The sequence below is a fragment of the Lygodium microphyllum genome, chromosome 10 (genome assembly GCF_053477565.2).
Source record: "Lygodium microphyllum isolate KBCC chromosome 10, Lygodium_microphyllum_v1.1.10, whole genome shotgun sequence".
Classification (NCBI taxonomy): domain Eukaryota; kingdom Viridiplantae; phylum Streptophyta; class Polypodiopsida; order Schizaeales; family Lygodiaceae; genus Lygodium; species Lygodium microphyllum.
The window spans coordinates 80,942,273-80,955,831 of NC_141144.1; the positions used below are offsets into that span (position 1 = coordinate 80,942,273).

Genomic DNA, 13,559 nt, shown 5'->3' on the forward strand with positions numbered 1-13,559 from the left:
TCCTGTGCATTGAAGGCCTCAGCTAGCTCCTCCTCTATGAAGGGGTCTAGGAGGGAGCGTCCCATCTCCTCTATGACAAGGGACGAAATGCAATCCCAGACCTGTTGTCTATCACACTGTACTCTGGTTGAGACTATCTCCTGTTGAAAAAGCTCTCTCTAGAAGTCAGTGGCAATCTCCATCACCTCATTTGGGCTGTAACGAATCCTCCTGTACTGATCACGGAGGCTGCAAATCTAATCTCTTGAGGTGCGAGGCTGATGCACTTGAGAAAACTCCTTGCACATCGTGTCCCCCTTCCGCGCGCTTGTTCTTGAGACAGGCGAGGGCTGCCCATGCACGCACCTTCTGCGTAGGGAGAGTGGGATCCGTTGGTGCCTCTTGGAGTAGTCTCTGAGTAGCTGCTAGGTCTCGCCGGAGTGCTCTCTCCTCCTCTCAACTCTTTTGCTTGGCCTGTGTAAGGTTGCCTCTTGGCAGATCCTACTTGACTCTGCTAAGACCTATGCAACCTCCTCTGTGATTTGGTTCACCTTGGCCCACTTTCTAGTCCAGAGCTGCTCTACTTGCCTCCTCACCTCCTCCCTCTTGTAGATCGAGTCAAGTGTGAGGAGAACCGGGCAGTGATCAGACAAAGTGGTGCTAGCCAACTGCCCTACTTGGCCTCCTCGAGAGCACCCCCACTCTCCCACATAGAACCAGTCCAGCCGCTCTAAAAGAGCATGGCGGAGCCGCCTATATGTCCAAGAGAAGTCCAATGACCTCTCTCTCTTGTGTAAAGCTAGGTCCCTCCTATCATCACATGCTTCTACTGCGAGGAGAAAGACGTCCCATGCCTCCTGCTCCTCCCCTGCCATACCTTGGTAATCTCTGCCTCCTTTGCCCTGCTGGTCCTCTAAGGCCTCCAAGTTGAAGTCTCCTCTAGCAATCCAAGAGTCCACCTTGGAAGTCCTACTGCAATCTCCAGCCAGAACCTACTGCGTGCCCTAACCTCAATAGGAGCATTAACATTGAGGACTCCAAGGCACGAGTCCCCTAAATCTAGTCTGATCCATAGGACCCTCCGTGCCACAATCGTCCTCTGGTCTCGCACATAGGTGGTAAGGCTCAGGCCAATAGAGGTGCATACACCTCCACTCCTGCCGTGGGCACCGATGGAGTACTCGCAGTAGGTGTGTGAGCTGCTTGGAAGTACCTTCCCCAGCCGATGGGCCTGGGATGGGGTGAACTTGTGCCTTGAAGAAGTAAGATGTCGATCCATTTGGCAAGGGCAGGCTACAGCTCCTGTTGAACAATCAATTTATTGGAACCACGTGCCCCATTGTAGTGGAGGCTGTTCACGTTCCAGAATGCTAGGTGTAGACTCATTGGGAAACCTGTGACTGACCGAACAGGCATTTGTTTGGAGTGGAAGCTGCTGATGAAGAAGAAGAGCTACGGGGCATGTGAATGCGCTTAGCCATTGGCCTGGAGGGTGAACTCCATTCCCCCTTGGTGGCTCTCGGGCGGACCATGGGGGTGATAGATGTGAAGAAAACTGCTAGGGTTTGCACTGAGGACACATAGAGTGTACGACCACGATAGAAGCACAACGAGAGACACACAGACACAGAGGGCAAAACTCAAACCCTAAATGCGAAACTCAAAACTCAAACACAAACAAAAGAAGGGAGAGAGAGAACAAAACTCTAAAGTGAATGAATGCTGTAAATGAATGTTAGAGTGTACAGTGTGCTCAAGGGCAGAGCAATGTCGGAGTGTGATGTCCACCGGAGACGGATCCCGAGTATGTGACCACCAGTCGGAGTCTCTGAGGAGGTAGATGCTGTAAACGCAAGTGACAGCAGATGCTGATCAGCAAACGCAAATAGTAGGAGTGTGTGTGATGGCTGGTGGCTGTCCCAGACAGCAAACAAGGTTAATTAATTTGCCCAACGATTGCACCATTCGGCAGATCTGAAATTGTCGGAGGATGATGAATAGTTGACGCCTAGGCTGCGCAAGTGTAGACGCAGGCTGAAACAGTGTCTGATGTGGCTGGCGATGACTGGATGATCAGATTGCAGCAGATGATGATGTCGCTAGCGGCAGACGTCAGCATGGATGAAGGCGCCAATAGTAGGAGCAAACACAGATGGAGTGGCAGCAGTCTCGAGGGCTGGACAGCCACGTGGGAGGAGGCTGATGGCTGAAATCTGCACATGGAGTGAGAGACATGCATAGACGGGATAAGGCTGAATGGGGGCAGCGTGCCTATTTATAGATGTGGAAGGGTGCCCCAAAAATTAGGGTTTTTGGGAGGCCACTGAAACTCTCTCGGACCGCTCCCCTTTTTAGGGTTTTTCATTAATTAATTGTGTTTTGGGGCTGTTTAAGAATGCTAATCCACTGAAAATCGTGTTTTAGCTCAACACCCCCTCTCAAGCCCAAAATTGAGCCGAAAGGTTAGGCTAGCTACTGTGATGTTTATTGACCCCAACACGTCCCCACCCCAAAGTAGCTAGGGCATCGGACAAAGGGTGCACATCGGTTGCCCAATGGCCTACCAAGACTACAGAGGCGATGGTTATCTTATCAAGGGAATTGAAGTAGTCACCCCAGAGAGGACAGGGCATCAGACAAAGGGTGCATGTCAGCTGCCCAGTGGCCTACCAAGCCCTACAAAGGCGGATGAAACCACATGGAACCCTTTTTTTTTTTTGAATAAGTGAGTTAAATTTTATGGAATAAGGCCGATTGAGTAATAGTGACTCAGAAGACGGGAGTAGGGAGGGAACACCCAACACATCACAAAATAGAACAAGCTAACCCATCCACTTAGGGTGTTGATGACAAGGGAAAATAGGTGATGAGGTATCCATGTGATGGAGGAGGATGGTGGTGTAGTAACAAGAGCCGCCGGTGGAAATAGCTTAGGATCCGCTCAAGTGGTGTTCTGCACAATGAGATGCATAGTATGCTGCATGCTGAAGAATGCTCATGCAACAGGTGCCACTTGGACAGTGTCCCTCATGGGAAATTTGTTCACTTGCCCAAGCGCCCTAGTACAAAGATGATGAAATCATGCAATGCAAAGGGTAAGGTACAACAGGGAGAAGAAGCCGATGTCGAAGATAAAGTGCTGAAGCCTATAGAATACAAAGAAGGGTAGGAACCCCGTCTCAACTGGAATGTAGATGCCGAAGAAGGAAGAGAAACTTGATGTTGGTCTTCGGATGGTGCCGAGAACCATAAGGAATGAAAGAAGATGAAGTGGATTAAGGACCCCATCATAAGAGTAAGGTAGAAGACACTGCCATGATAGCATCGAGAGAGATGCTGCACGATCTGCCTGGGGAGGGAAAACCGCCATGCTGGAAGAAGAGCAAGCACTCCTAGGATGATGAAATCATGAAAGGAACGGTGCGCATCCCCATGTCTCTAGCCTAGGTAGGACCAAAGCAATGTGCAAGTTAGCCCTACACTGAAAGACAAAACCTTGCAAAAGAGATGAGAATCTGTAAACATAGAGGTTAGTGGTGAGATGCTCTCCAAAGAAAAACATAACATAAAGAAAATCTAACTCCAAATAAATGCAATGAATGTGTATGTGTGTGAGGAAATACAGCAGAAGACAAAAGAATGGAAAAGCTAAGGACAATGAATCCTATGGGCTTGACTCTAAGAGTGCGAAAAATGAATGCTAGATTGACCTAGGGTATGTGAAAGGACCTAGAGACATGCTAGTCTAAGAAGGTGGTCACCATCGTGTATGCCCAGTAGCAGGGCTCTGCGAAGGGAACGCTTGACGAGGTGGAGAGAAAGGTGAGATGCATGCATAAAGTGCAACGGGTTTGGAACCTGTAGACCAATCAGCCGATCCCTCAGGGGTAGTGAAAGAGATGGGTTGTTGAGGCTACTCGAGCCACATGTCCAACAATGACAACGGGTGCTGAAGGAGCAGATGAAGCAGGAGTGGAAGGCGTAGCTCCATTGGATTGTGCAGTTGTAGGGGTCTGCTGAGTCTTTTTAGGTGGAAGACCTTGGGCCTTGGAGGGATGCTCCTCGTCCACATGGCCTGCTCTCTAGCAGTGTGTGCAAAACCGGTTTTTCTTAGGGAGTTACTGCCCCACCGGATTGTGAAGTCGCAGCGGTTTGCTGAGGCTTTTTAGGTGGAAGACCTTGGGCCGTGGAGCGACACTCCGCGTCCACATGGCATGCTCTCTGGCAGTGTGTGCAAAATAGGTTTTTTCTTAGGGAGTTGCTGCCAGATAGGTCTAGATTCTTTGGTTCCATATCTAAGGAAGAGGAGTCACCCTTTGATTGGCTTGCCTTCACATCTTGTGAGTTCTTGCCACTTGTGGTTTTACCTTCTGAAGAAGAGGCAATCAATCCCCTCTGCTCTAAATAAGGCTGTGATGAGGATTTCTTGTGGACTTGATCATGCAACCTGGCGTAACGCAAGAACTAGCACTCAAACTTGCAGAAGGTTGACAATCAAGGTTGGGAGATGATGTGTTGAATGAAACAGAAGTACTTTTCGGGCTTCTTATTCAAGAAGAATGTAACTTGATCATCGTTTGACTTTGGAGAGCTAGTAGTGGCGAACTCGGCAAGTAACCACCTATATTCAGCCAGCTTGACTTTCAGACCATCCCCTTCCTTAATAGAGAACTCTTGAAGCTCAAAGTCAAGATTAATGCGCCGAGTACAATCACGAGCATAGTAGCCCCATGCTATGCTAATTGGTATGCACTTTATGGAGTGACGTGGAAGCAATAGTTTGAAATCAATGTTAAGTCCAAGAAAGTCTAGCCATTGACTATAGGCTATCTCATGGGCTTCATGTTGATGCCCTTTGATCCATGTTTTGAGCTTCTTAGGTATTTAAATTATTTATTAAGATAGTGGTTATCCCTAGTGCTCTACAACCCTAGTGACACTAGGGTAGGTGAAACCAGCCTTTCTTCCATGGACGGGTGGTAAATCCGTGATTACAACTTAATTACAGCAGCAAACAATTAGTGCAAATCTAAAAATACAAATTTACCTACTGATCTTGAACAATGCACACTCGATTGGCTCCAAAATTGGCACCCCTTTCGGTATTTCTTTAGTTTTATTGAAGAAGAAGTTGATTTACAATGGGATTCTCCCAATCCCTTTTGGTATTCCAACTCCCCTTGCTGTGATGAATCACTAGCAAGTCTTTAATCCGATTTGCCCCTTGATTCGGGCAATCAATTGGCCTTCATCCGCTTTGATGGAGATGGAAAATGCCCAAAATTCAATTATTTGTTGGTCCCTCCACTTAAATAGGCTAAAAACAGCTTCAGCCCTGTTCAATCCAAGTTTTGGAGCTTCCAATTTTTGGCACGCTTCTCGAGACTACTGCTAAATCCTAATTTCTGCTGCTGCAGATTAGGGTTTACAGCAGAGAAATCTGCAATTTCCAGCCTCCAAGGGTTCAAATGTCAAGATCTTCGGAGCAAAGCTGTGAAATGGCTAGGAGATGAGAGGAAAAGCTGTAGAGAAAGAAAAATTTAGAGTTTTCTTGGGAAGAATGACTGAAAATCAGTCAAATGCAGTTGTTGCCGTGCCACAACAGCTTGTAGATGCAAAGAACTGAAGAAAATCAATCATTTACTACTGCTGCCCTGTCTCAACAGCTTGTAGATGCTGTCTTCTGCTGTTGATTGGTCTTCTCTTGCCCTTGGCAGCCTCAGAAGGTCCTCCAATGGCTGCTGGCACGAGATACCATTAAGTATCTGTGCGGCATAACGTATAGCAACTTTTTCCTTTGACATCCCGTGATTTCTTCGGGTTTCGGGCTCGTAAATTTACTTTAACCCCAGTTGTACCTCACATGTGTAACATTTACTTAATCATGTGATTAAAAATTAATCCACATGTTAAGTGAGGTTTCAAAAATACATGTCCTCATGACAGTCCTCCCCCTTGAAATCCTTGCAATCGTCCTTGATTGCACTGCTAAATGCATCAAAAGCAAAGTACTACATCGGAATTTCCATAGGGCATCATAGTCAACACAACATTCCGCACTGCTGTTCAACCATTCCTATGTCCAAAATATGCTGAAAATTACCAGCCAATATAACATAGCATAAGACTCACAAAGAATCTCAAAAACATTGCGAGATTATCATGTGACATGTCCATTTTTCATGAGCTCAACTCATCTGGCAAAACCAAACCATAGTATAGCGAAAACCAAACATAAACCATGGGTAAAACAATAATGGCATCATAACATATGTCACAAGACTGTGACAACTATTACCTTTTTGTTGATTTCTTTATTACATATTTTATTTGGTTTTTCTTTTTGGAAGAATCCCTCTTGAAATCTAAACGCCTGAGTTGCATGGCCAGTATGTGAAACAGATAGGAATGTCTAGTGAGTCAAGACTGGACAGTTAAGGTCCGGTATAAGTCTGGAAGAGACTGATGGCACTGTAGATTGACAAGCCTGGAAGAGACTTGTGAACGTGTATATGGACAAGTGTGTTGAAGAACTAGCCTGTAAGAGACTAGTCCAAAGTGAAGATGGACAAATCTTCAAGAGATTAGTCCATGTGGGGTCATCAGTGGAAATTCACTTTCAGTTGAGCTACATTACAGATTTGGATATAGCCATAGTCTGCAAAGATGGTCAGAAGACTAGTGGGGATGCAATGGAAGCAACTCTTAAAATTTAGGGAGTTACTATTTTTGGACCCCAGAATCTATTTGTGTCATTATCTTCGTTTTTGTACGAGGATTAATCCTCTGGTTTGTGCCGAGGTTCAAATTTTGAACCGAGGATGGAGAAATTTAGACCGGAAGGCTGGAATGGGAAATATCCTACAGTGCTGCCACTTGGCGCACATGTGTGCACTTACCTCTTCAAAAGAGGGCTGGCGTGCAGTTTTTTGATGGTTGGGGGCTCATTTGTGAAAGGGAGAGAAGGATTGCTGCAGATGGAGAGTTCTTGAGAGCTGATCTACCCTGTCTATGATGCACAGAGGGCTGAGCTTGCTTCCTACTCTCTCTCCCTCTCCCTGACAGTATGATTATGCTGCAGAATCAAGGGCCTTTCTTCTGATTCAGGTACAGCTGTGTGGGAATATGCTGTTTTTGCATGAGGCAAGAGCCTCCTTTCTCCAGGAACAGGAGCAGTTGTTTGCTGCCCACAAGCATGAACAGGTGAGGGTAGTAACCTCACCAAGCAAGTGCTTGAAACAGCACTAAACCAGAACTGATTCTGGACTGTTCTGAGGGTATTTCAGAGCCCAATTGATGTCAGAATCAAGGGACACTTGGCACAGATGATGCAGGACAGTGCAGGGAACAATATGAGCTGAGAACAGGTGTCAGAACAGGTCTGAACCAGTAATTACAGTGGGCTGAATAGTATAGGGAACAGTAAGAGTTGTAAACAGGTTTCAGAACAGGTCCGAACCAGTAAATACAGCAGGCTGAAATGGTCAATTCTGCACTCCAACCAGAAGATTCAGACTTGGGCAGAGTTTCCCCTCTTGGTCAACTTGATTTGGGTCAGTAATTGTACTGTTATGCTGTCAAATTTCACCCAGAATAGGTGAAAGACAGCCCATTGTACTTTCTCTCTTTTTAAAAATAAAGAAATACCGCAAGGGGCGCCTAACTTAGGGGCCAACAAGGTGTCTGTGTGGCAACAGGAGCATTCTAGCTTCCTGTATTTCTTCTTGATTCTGTGTCTTTAAGTTCAGGTAAAGTGGGCGATTGTGAAATTGGGTGAAAGCATTTATATATTTTTGGTTGTATACTACCGCCCTTCGCAGTGAACAGGCCGGTTACAACATATGTTGTTGTCCATGGAACTAGTTGTAAACTATTGAAAACTGAGCATAATCCGATCATAAACTGATCACTTGCTGATTTGAGAACTGATCACAAACTGTTGCAAATGTGACCCCAAACTAATCAAAAAATCATTGCGAAAACTGACCAACAATCAGTGCAAAAACTAATGCACAATTGATCCAAAAAGTGACCATAAACGGTTCTCAAACTGATAAAAAACTGAGCTGAAACTGATTAGAATTTTTATCTCAAAATTGAGGAAAAGTTCATGCGAAATTGATCATAAGCTGATGCAAAAGTATAGTTCCAATGGCCGAGTGAAACTCATACTCATTTGCATACATCTCACAGTGACTAGTACACTAAGTAGTGACCTCATGGCAAACATACTGTTAGCGCAGTACCTTGGATGCATGCTGAATACATCCGAGATCCACTACATACGAGAGGTGTCCATTACTGGAGAAGTCGAAGTGCTATCTCCCCCTTGAGCATCAGGCAATACTCGGGACCCTTGCTCTGCTGAACTTGATGGAGCCCGAACTAAAGTCGACTCTAACTGAAATTCACCTTTCAACTTTACATCAAGTATAAGTACCTTTCTCTTATGTTGAATAGTGATTTTTTTTGCACAAGAATCAATCACTGCATCCATATGGTGACACCGTGGCATACCAAGCAATATATCATAACCCTCAAGTGGGGTAATGAAGAACTCTTCGTTGTCCACATATCCTTGTATGTGCAACTGAAGCTTTACAATGAGTGGTGTGACAGGCTCTGCATGTCCTTTACATGCCATTCCAACTTCCCCCATGGGTCCCATCTCATCCTCTTTGATGGCTAGACGAGCGGCCATGTCAACAGAGATAAAGTTGGCTCGTGCACCATTATCAAAGAAAATCAATGCATGTTGATCCCTAATTTTGTCCCATGCTCTGCACAACTCAGTAGCATCATCATTGGCCTGATCACTAACAACATCGGGTACCAATCCCATTGATGTTTTAGGCTTCTTTTCTTTAGAATCTCCCTGATGTTTTGATTTCCCAGCTTGTTGCATTAGGGTTTACAACAGAGAAATCTGAAATTTCTCAGCCTCCAAGGGTCCAAATGCAGAAATCTTCGGAGCAAAGCGGTGAAATGGTTGGGAGATGAGAGGGAAAGTTGTAGAGAGAAAATTCAGAGTTTTGTCACGAAGAATGACTGAAAATCAGTCAAATGTAGCTACTGCCTTGTCACAATAGCTTGTAGTTGCAAAGAACTAAAAAAAATCAGTCATTTACTGCTGCTGCCTTGTCTCAACAGCCTGTAGATGCTGTCTCCTATTGTTGATTGGTCTTGTCCTGCCCTTGGCAGTCTCAGAAGGTCCTCCAATGGCTGCTAGCATCAGATACCACCAAGTACATGTGCGGCATAACATATAGCTACTTTTGCCTGAGACATCCTGTGATTTCTTCAAGTCCTGGGCTTGTAAATTTACTTTAACTCTAGTTGCACCTCATGTGTGTAAAATTTACTTAATCATGTGATTAAAAATTAATCCACATGTTAAGTGATGTTTCGAAAATACATGTCCTCATGACAGTAGGTTTTCTTATGGTGATTAAGTCGTTTAGGGTTTGTTTTTCTATAAAAGCTCTCTTTGTGCAATTGTGGTCTCTTCGAGCATCGTACTCTCACTTGTTCAGTAGTATGCTATTTGGTGATTGAGTATTGTTGTGCATTGATGAATTCTCTCACTATCTTTCATTCTCTTATCAATTAATAATGCAATCACTCCACATGTGAGCCAATTGTGGGATCAATGTGGCTACCCCATAGGCATTACTTGCGACAAATTTCCATGTAGCTGTTGCCATTGATTGCCACACCTTAGCCGAGTGCTGTTTGAAGCCATTGCCAGTGTGATGGCTTCCATCAATGTTGATGAGTGGTGATTGATGATCACTTGTCACCCATTTTGGCCATTCTTGCCACCACTCAGTCTTTTCTTCCACAAATGCTAGCGGCTATCACTTTAAGTTCATCCATTGCTGCTATTGCTATAGCACTGGCAATTGCTTTGACAATGCCAACATTCATGCTTTTGTTGCTCCTAGACAGTGCCTAACTTTGCCCTTGGCCATCATGACAACTTTTGGGTGCTTGCAATAGTGGCCGGAAATGTCAGAAATGTTTAGAAAGGAAGCATTAGAAATGTATTTTGTAAGTTTGTGCCAAGAGAGGGTAAAATAAGAAACATGGGTTCTTTAATAAAGGGAATTTTTATAATTTTAAACCAGGGAGAAAGGTTTTAAACATCTATGCAACTTTCTCTTTAACAATAAAAGGCCAATTAAGCACAAGTGATAATACATGAGAATCAATTGATTATTGGCTTATGTCAATGTTTAATATTTGGACAAGCCATACTATGATTCAAACCTCAAACAGCATGATCTATACATATCACACGAAGAAAATTGAAATAAATATGTTACATAGCCCATGTGCAATGTAGAATGGGTTAAGTTGCAACATCATGATTCTCAATCCAAAACAAACTAACAAATTGTCAAAGTCCAAATTGAATCATGATGTCATGCATAACTAATAAATGAGACTAGAGTCATAATCCATTCTCGAGAATAGATACTACAATGACAGAGTCCAATAACTAAGCAAAATGTTGAAAAAGTAAATCTCTCATTCAAAATCAACTCTGAGGGAATGAGAAGCAACTGCTGTTTGCACGCAACAGAGCACCGAGAGTGACGGGAGGAGGATAGAAGAAGAAAAAAGAGGCCCTGATTAAGGTTCCATAGCATTGTGAGACATTTTCCTAAGGTCGGGATTCATTATTTTTGAAAATTGAGAAAACCTCACATTTTTGCTCAAAAAATGTTCTCCAAGTGTTTGGAAAATTTTGAACCCAAAGATGCGTGTTTCTTTGCTACTATGGTGCTTGCAGCTGCCTGGACTCTAGCAATTTTGTGACATGTGAGCTGCCATGCCAACCTTCTGGGAACTACATGCTGTCCATAGTGTGACCGGTCCTCTGCCTTGTTCTCGGGCAGCAGCCTTGATTGTGATCACTAGTCATCATAGTTGCAATAGTTGCTGCCATGTTTGCTGACTATACTTCTCAACCTACCCGACAGGCATGTTGACATGAAGGCTTGGTAGCCTTGTATGATTTTGGCACATCAAATTTTTAAATTTCATTTAAAAAGGAATTATTTATTTATCCTTTAGTTTGAGGCCCCTGTACATACCCCTTCCACTCCCAAAAAAAAACCCAAGGCAAAAGGCACAATTGGGGGGAACATTGGGGTTTTTCTCAAATTTATCCTTAGTTGGTCATGAATTCATCTTTTGATTTCAAGATTTTTGTCAATTTGAAGAAATTCTTCATTGAATTGCCAAAATTTGCTGCTGGTCATTGTCAATTTTGGGACTTTTTGTTGTGACCCTTCAATTCCTCCCCAATTGTGCAGGAAAGTTTGGGCCTTTTATGAAATTTGGCCAAATTCATCCAATTCAAGGCCTGATTTGGCATTTGACGTGACATTGGGACTTGTTTGGGTAAAAATTTCACTAAAATTCTTGAGACGTATCTTCAATTTCCCAATAAAGTTTGGGCTTTTTGTTGTTTGAGCTCAATTCCGTCCAAATTCCGTGGGCAAATTTGGATTTTTTTTGAAATTTGGCTAAATTCGTTAAAAGAAAGTCTCCATTAGGCTTCGAATGCTACTGTTGACATCAATCAGGTGACATTCGGATGGTAACATTGCTCTAAATAGGGATGTTCAAGATAAGGAATGATTTTGCCCATCCGACTGTCTTGGTACCCACTACAGGTTTAAGCTGAATCCTAAAGGACCTGCAAAGGCACCAAGTCCTACGTCAACCCTTACACATAGTAAGAGCACATGTGCTTATATAGGCTATTACATTAGATCCTATCAAAGTGAGGATTCATTTGGAAACATTTCTTGAGAGAGTTAGAAATCAGTTGAAATATCAAAGAAAGACGAAGCATCGACTTTCAGAGTTTGGCTTAGGGTATGAACAACTTTGTTGGTTACACCGCTACACTTAATGAGTCTCAAAGTCAAACTCCTATGTAAGCTGGCTGCTGCACCCATCTCGCCTTTCAGCTGCAAAGATCAGGCTGATCACGTAAAAATTTCAGCTTGGCCAGTGTGAATGAAGTCATCCAATGGCCTACATGTGGCACCCGCTAAAGCTCGTGAAATGCACATAAATATACTGCCTACTACGTAGAATTCTGTACTAAACTAACACTTTTAAGAGCAACATACCATCTATCCTGCTAAACTTCAATAGCTTGAGCAAAAGCATGAACCTTCTTGCTCTTGCACAGACCTAAGAATTTGGTGGCACACTTTATCAATGTCTTCGTTAACCTGGCCAAAAAACATCTCTAGTTATCTCATAGTCTAGCAACTTTGGAGTGAATCAAGCCCTCAAAGAGACTTGAATTGAACTGTGCTTTAGCTTCAACCTCAATCTTATACCCAAGTTCATGTTATCTCAGATATGGTTCTATGTTTTGGATCAAATATACAAACTCAAAATCTCTATAAACCTGTGGACAACTTCACTTGACAGTATGGGCCATCTCCAAATAATTATAAACTGAAGGACATATTAGCTCCATGCTCTACCTTACACACCTTGAAACAAGAGCCAACGAATTTCTATATTAACACATCTTGCTCTTGACTGTCTCTTTACAAAAATATTTACGCAATACTATTCAACTTTAGACTAATGCATCTAAAGATCACGAATACAATCACATCAGTATCTACAATCAAAACAACTCTCTGTGATGATTAATCACATTTTTATTTTTGAGGACATCATATCAATACCCCTATGGGTATTAATTGGAGGATTGAAGGTGCAGATGCCTTGAAGCCTCAAGGGATGAGTTCTGGCCTTCTCCGTGATCTTCATGTGCTGTTGAACACATAAGTCTCCAGAAATAGTTTTGGTCTCTCCTTAGGGAAATGGTGTGTACAAGGTTTATATTTATGCATTCCAACTAAGCAACCTTCTCATAGATCCTATCCATAAGGCAGGTACGAGGTATACATTACTGGTACTCGGGCTCATTAGCTTTTAATAAAGCCTTACAATGTAATCCTTTGTGTGTGCAGAACTCATGGCTTCCAATTGTTGTACTTGGGGCTGGGAAACACAGTGGAATGAAGGAACAAAACTGGCAGAAATATGAATGATACAAGGCTGTTCCCAGTAAGCCTCTCCATGCAGCTCTGAGTGTTAGTGAAGACGCCACATGGAGGTAGGAGAATGGAAAAGAGTGATGAGGAGGGCTGGCCAAAGAACAGCTGAAACACGGTGGAGGGATGCTGCAGTAAACAGGGAAAGACTGGAAGCATGGCGACCAGCAGCTGGCCAACCTGCGTTTAATGCAGGTTAGACTGTTTAGAAGCTGCATGGTCACAAATGCTGCTGTGCTGATTCCGCCCACTTACAGGTGATTGTTGCACCTGCCACGTGGCAATGCTGTCTGCCTGGAAATGAGAGAGACAATCTGCCTGGAGTGAAATGCAGGAGTGGGCATTAACCTAAAGTATTTGGGACACAAACAGAAACACTGTCAGAGCTCCTTATGTCCTCGTTTGACTTAGGCTAAGGTTCACATGCAGGAGATGACCATACATGACACACAACTGCTAACATATTTGAGAGTGCACCATTAG

At 43.6% G+C, this 13,559-nt stretch overlaps 1 protein-coding gene across 2 annotated transcripts in view; it reads left to right on the forward strand.

Moving 5' to 3' along the window:
• Positions 1 to 13,559, forward strand: part of LOC148030213 (tRNA ligase 1-like) — a 222,489-nt gene that overhangs the window by 86,320 nt on the left and 122,610 nt on the right. The window lies entirely within an intron of this gene.